Raw genomic sequence first — 7342 nt, 5'->3', positions numbered from 1 at the left:
CTACTAGGAAGAAGAGAACATAGACTGTGCAACATACTTTTTAATTCTTCGATATCACAAATACGAAAAAAGTTCTCATAGTTTAAAAATAAAAGTAGTACAGTAAAATGGGGTAACTTTGATAATTTTTTACTGTTTTATGACAATTTCATTTTTTAATATATGGTTAACTTCTGTAGTGTTAACGATAAAACGCTCAAAATTAAATATTAGTTACAACTAGTTCAATATTTTAACGTTTTAATTTTTAAAATTCTGAAATTATCTTTTGAGATATCAATATTTTTTAATATGCTATCAAAGTAACACAACGGGCAATTTCGATACTTATATTTCTTAATGTGATATCAAAGTAACCCCATTTTATGAAAAAAAAATTTAATTATCATGGTACTCTGGTGAATAAAAATATATGGGTATCAAAGTTACCCCGCGAAATCAAAGTTAGGTACCCCATTCTAATTAAAAATTTAAAGCTAATGTAATGCAGTTAGTTATAGTATTAGGATTAAGGGGGGTGTAGGTGACAAAGCCCCCTATGGACATGTGTAACATAAACTATTCCAGCACCCCCTAAATTCACACCCAATGCACAGTACAGTTGTGTACAATTCGACCGTCCGCCGTAGCTGAGAACTGTAACTTGTATACGGTAATCGATATTGTGAAATGTATATACGAAAGGAAAATAATTAAAACCAGTTTTTAGGTAAATTGATTTGGTTTTTTGATGTGACTTAAAAAAAACCCATGGCTTAGAAACCGGTATAAACCGTTGAAAACCGAAATCGAAACAAAATCATAACTGAAACCGGTAAAAATTGGATACTGGTATTATGATTTAAACAATTCTCATTATAGGTACATAATATGGAAATATGGAGGACCTAACTAATTTATCTGTAGTGTTCATCGTTTTTTTATTTTTTCGAATTTGTAATTATTATTCGCGACATTAATTTTCTTATTCCTATCAAATATATTTTGTCGCCAGTAGTAAACACCTGCTCGTTTCCACCTTTTTTTATGTAGAACGCGCATTCATTTGAATAGGTACTACAAAAAAATAATGTAACCAAAAGTTGTTTGTTTAGTGAGCCGTAGAGCCGTTAGCTGTCTTTATGATTCGCAGTTATTGTAATGTACAATTTATTGTTCTTACAGCAATGCAATAATATCAAAAATCTATTTTTTTTATATTATGAACGGCATGACGAATTGAATTTACAATGATGTGTTTTTTACATTTTTTAAAACTTTTTGTGTCCGTGTACACGAAAAGTAATCGAAATAATAATAATAGATTTGTTCCAAATACTTTCCTCAGTGTCACCACATCGTTTTAATTTGTTTGTCTGGAAGGGGTGGAGAGGGGGTGTAATTTATTTAAATTGTTCCATGGATACTTTAATCTGGTACCACTGATATTCATCGAGTACTTTTATTACAATATATTTACTATTTATTCTAATATAATTTTTTTTTAATGTTTTTATACTAATATCTTACTTCTAGTTAAGGCGATCATTACTTGTACAATTTTTTGAATTCCTCGAATATCAATGCAATATTAATTAATTAAATTGTACATGTTGGCCAAAAATTCTCCAATAACAACTCGTTCTTTTTTGAAGACTTTTAATAAATTGGTATCTAGTCGATCTCATCAATCGCCTTCATATTCAGACAAGAAACTTTTAGCAATATTACTGATCTACGTAAATTGGTTTTATCAAAACTTTAGGAGCTTAAGTTCTAAATTGTTAAATTTTAAATAGAATGTTGCTTCTTTTAATTATGTATTTTTAGTATTGACTGAGACCTGGTTGAATGATAGTTTTTATGACCGTGAATTAGGCTTGTTCAATTATTTTATCTATCATTGTGGTAGATCTTCACTTACTAGTACTTCTAGTCGTGGTGCAGATGTCCTCATATCAAGACGCAAAGACATTCATTCTTATCATGTCCATTATCCTGATTTAAGTACCACCCAATTATTAGTTAGCTTACATTTTGACAGTTACAACTTAATTTTAGGTGTGCTGTTTGACTACCTTCTTAAAACGAACTTTGCAACAACACAGATACAGTCTACAATATGTTTGTATTGGTATGATTCGCATAGAATTTATCCTAATTAAAACTTTTATGCTCGTGAATGCGACGACAACTAATAAATACTTTACAATCCATACTAAGATTAATGGGTCACCATGTACATCTTAAGTTCTTAGCGGAGCGATAAATGCGTTAATTTGACAATGATGTGTTCTTTTTTTTATATTTTTGTGACTGAATACACGATAAGTAGTTGAAATGTTTTGGTTTTCATATTTTCGAATTTCGAGTAGGAAATTGAATCCAACTACTATTTCTAATGCATTTAACACACATAGTCTACACTTACCTGAGTTATAGTAAGTTACATGAAACGGTTATTGGGATTTTTGATGATTGTTGTTTTAGGTTTACCATGACACGAGCACATACGATAATGTAATAAATCAATATGAGAGCATCCGTAAGGACATAACTAACCGATTTTACTCGTATATTTGGGTGTTACGAACAAGGGTTACACCTTTGCCGGGTGCCACGGTCTCATAATTATTATAATAATATGTTTGAAACGTCTCTCGTGTCAATCCTAAATTATAGCGTCAGAACAATTTCACGGCTCTAGGTATATAATATGAACATGACATAAACATTTGAAGAGCAAACTTGACAGCACAACCATCTGCAGCTCTTATCATGCGAATACCTTTCGCAGATTTACAAACGTAACACATTATCAGATGAAAACCACATGATTTTTGAAACTTTTGGTTAGCAATATCTCAAGTTCAAAAACATTTGTTTTGAGTTACTGCGAGCATTCAAGATAAGAATAGATTATAGAATTGAAATGAAAAAAAAAGTTTTCTATTTTGAACGAGATTGCAAATAAGATATCTCCACGAGTAAAATTCAATCGCTATCATTGTACCTACATTTTTAAAACCATTTAAATCGTTAAAAAATATAGTTTTATAAGTTTTTAAACCGTTATGTCATGTCCATATTATGCACAGTTTAAACAAAAGCCGAAAACCTGTACCTATTTGAATAACAAACAAAAACGTTATAGTGCATACGCTTCGGTGAGCGGTTGTTTGGAAAGGTGTAATACGCGCATTCACTTCTGTACATTTGTTATCGTTTCGTATAATAACTGTGTATAGTTTTTAAATTTTTAAACAACACTCACATATATTAAGAGTTCAGACGTAAGTCGAGCACTATAGCTTACATTTTGAAAACGAATTGCATTTAAACTGATCGATAAAAATTAGATTTTGACAATAGCAGAATAACCGCGGAGCAATATAATGATAATAGTTGTCGGACAATAGAATTTCTAATAAATAAAATGTAATTTAATGCAGTCATATAATTAGTGACATAATTCCCAATCTATAATGGCTAGCGATCCGTCACCCAGTTGTGGTATATTATTATATAATTTTACATGGTATACTTCTATTATAATAAGTCTGTCCAATGTACCATACTGACATATTTTGATAAAATAACTGCAGATAGATTCGTATTAATGGGGTCCAGAGGGAGGGGCACGTCCCTTGGGTCCATGAGCCCACATAATATGTGGCACCTACGGACTCCTCTACTCCGTCCCTACACAAAGCTATAATACGCAATATCTAATACACTATGGTAACACATAGATAGTGAGATGATGTCAGCATTGCACACAGACCCTGGTTGAGCAATATTATAATTGCTAGCAACAGCCTCAGCATCTTCCAACGGCCAGATGACAAAACCCGAGCCGGTAAGATATCTGTGAGAACTCCTTGGAGCACAGTAGATTCTACGAATTAGATCTTGGCACTGTGACAAGACGGCCGTGGGTATACTCAATTAATATAACGATACCCCGCATCGACCAAAGGCACATCTGCAAACCCTGAGTCACAGATCAGTGTTAGAACTACGAAACAGTCAACTATCGCATTGTGGAAGGCCCCCTGGACTGTAAGAACCAACTTCTTCTGCTGCTTCTAACATCATCATATCCTGTCACCATCTCCTGTAAGACGTGTGCACGCGACAGATGTATTAATTTAAAATAAAAATTATTCGTTTTTTGTACTAAAACATTACTTTTTTTGAAAACAAATTAAAGTATCTAAGTAGGTATGCTTGACCTATCCAAAATAATGTAGGAAGACAGTCGACATTTTTAAAAAATAACGTTCCCATAAAATAAATATCGATAACCGCAACCGAAATTGAAATATGAAAAATTGTTTTCGGGTCCCAACCCAGAATATAGGTACCTATATAACAAATGCATACTTATAAAGGTTTGTTAATAATAATACAGTTGAGTTTCAATAAATTATTATATATTTTTTTTTAATTTTTACCCCAAACAATAGTCGACTGAAAAAAAAAAAAGTGAGACGAAACAACAAGAAACCTGAAATGTATCTACACGTGTTGTCAAATAATTTAATACGAGAAGTATGTAGTATTAATCCAACTACGAAAAATAATGACTGAATGCCTCAAAACGAGTGTGATCGACAAAATATCGGAGTTTTGCAACTGCACTGAGACTAGGAACCAAGCACAACACCGATATGCTACAATTATTAAAAACAACGAACTTGTACAACTCGATATAAAAAAGGTCGGCAAGTGAGTGTCGCTCTGCCATACAGTAGGTTACAAGTAGTCCAATGTTATGGATGGTGTTAAATTTTAATTCAATGATATAATATCATTGTATAAGAAAAATGATTCCGAGCGAGGATGGTCAGTCAGGCTATGACATTGGGTACTAAGTATTTTTGATGATATATGATTGAGAATAAAATAATTTATATATAACCTATTTACCTACGTGTAACCTTGTTTTAAATTTTCAATCCTTAGTTATAAAAGTTGAACATTTTATACATTTTTGGCTACAAAATAATTATTAAATTTTAAATTTGATAAATGTTGTCAAAATTCAAAATTCAAACTTTAAATGTTTTTTAAAAACAAATTGTGGCCATGGTTTATAATATTTTTCAACTGCTATTGTAAAAATCTACTTATCAGGAGCCTTGTATTAAATATTGACGCTATTTTACTTAAATACAATTTTATTGATATTATATATTATAAAAGAAAAACGTAAACAAAATATTTTCAAAATTGTATGGTGTATATAAAATTAGAATATAAACAACCAGTGAAAATTTCATGTATGAATGGTCTTTTTTTTGGAATTACAAAAAGAAAAACCAAAATTGATTTTGTCGAGACCCGTTTTTGCGAAAAAAGTTCCGGTTTTTAAATTTTAAATTTTAACCTTCCGAATGCACCGACTATATTCACTTTCTCATCGAGCGAGATACTGTTGAAGAAAACCGAAGGAGTTTAGTGCCTCAAACGGAGGTAAGAGACACGAGTATTAAAAAAATATTTTGGTTGTTATTTGTTTGCAATTTATTTATGATTGGCGGAAAATATATATGTATTGAGACATGTGTGTAATTGATGTATAACTGTAATTGAAAATGTATAATTGTAATTGAAATCTGTAGAATTGTAAAATGAATGTAATTGATGTGAATTAAAAATGTATGTAATTTTATATAAAATATGTGAAATATCGATGTAATTGTTTACAAATTGTATACAAAAAAATGCTAAAAATTTGATGTAAAAATATCAAAATTCGATATAAAAATATCAAAATAAGCTAATTTTAAGGTGATTTTTTTGAATGTAAAAAAACCAACTGTGCTCATACATACATAACATATCTACTGCTAGGTAAAAAAATTTCAATACGTTTCCATTAACCGTTTTGTATATTTACTTGCCGATCACATTAAACGATAAAATTTGAATAAAAAATTATATATATCATAGTCCGAAGAAAAAAATAAACAACCAATCACGAGCGAAGCTGTGACGGGTTGGCTAGTATAAAATAATATGGTACTAAGATTTATATACAACTATTTTATTTATTAATTTAAAAGGACAAGGAGAGGTTCGCATTCACAATATAGATAATATTATATAAGTTAATTTGTATTAAATATTTATTTTAAGCTTTACAATTATCTGAAGTGCTGTTAATGAACGGTCTCCTCTTTTCGTAATTCATGTTTGTACATATTTTTCTATGTTATCCTTCTCGCTTATTGTTTTTATTTTGTAAACAGATTGAATATATTTAAATAAAAAATAAAAAAAATTTGCATTTATCATAATTTTAATGAATATTTTGATTATTAAACTAAGTCCATTTTTCTAACTGTATGCTTAGATTATTACTTGTAAATTGGAGGGTGTAAACAGCTTGATTTTTCAACTTGTATAGGCTGTAGATAGGTAAAGGGTAGCCCACACATGACTCTTTTTAGCAAACGAAAAAAGACAGACATTTTTTTTTGTCAATCTAAATGGTTGAAAGTCGTTACTTTTTTTTTTTTTTTTAGTAAGAATCTATTTATTACATGAACATAAAATTTACATAGTAAACAAAGAGATTATCTAACTTCTAAAAGTGATGCTTGTGAAGGTAGAGAGCGACAAATTACTTACAAATAATAATTAAAATAATATAGATACACGAAAAAGAATACAAAAACTGCTCGTAAACATATTATAAAACTATCCTAAGTACAATATTAACCAGATATTAAATGTTATATTTGCTATATAACTTATAATATATATGAAGGTCGTATACTCATCTTCACGTATTATGAAGTTCAATTTCTATACGATATAAATAAAAAAATATATATGTCAAATTATTAATTTGAGATGGGTATAGTTAAAATTAGTAAATAATAGTGAAGTAAAAGTTTTTTTATAATTTATAAATTAGAAACTAGAAAGACACATTCTCTCTTTATGTGATTTACATACTAATTTAAAAAAAAAATAAATTGACTTTTTTTAAACTTTCTATACTAACTGTTAACTTATCGAGTTAAAATTATAATTTGTTAACTGTTAACTTTTAACTTATCGATCTTGTGTCCTCTTAACTTAACTTAACTTGAGTTAATTATTTTCATTAACTTGCCCACCTTTGTATAATAGTAGCACTGAGTATACAGGGCGATTCTTTTATCAAACAACACGTATTATTTCAAAAAGTGTAAATTTTTTTGAAAATATTTTTTTACATACTTCCAAGTCGCTTATAAAACAACGTTTTTATTAAAAAATTATATTTTTAAATATTTTTTATCCTTATAATTTTTTAAGTTTTTTACTTTTTTGAATGACAACATAGGGTTTTAATTTTATATTCCAA

The sequence above is a fragment of the Acyrthosiphon pisum genome, chromosome X (genome assembly GCF_005508785.2).
Source record: "Acyrthosiphon pisum isolate AL4f chromosome X, pea_aphid_22Mar2018_4r6ur, whole genome shotgun sequence".
Classification (NCBI taxonomy): Eukaryota; Metazoa; Arthropoda; class Insecta; order Hemiptera; family Aphididae; genus Acyrthosiphon; species Acyrthosiphon pisum.
This window is presented reverse-complemented; position numbering follows the sequence as displayed.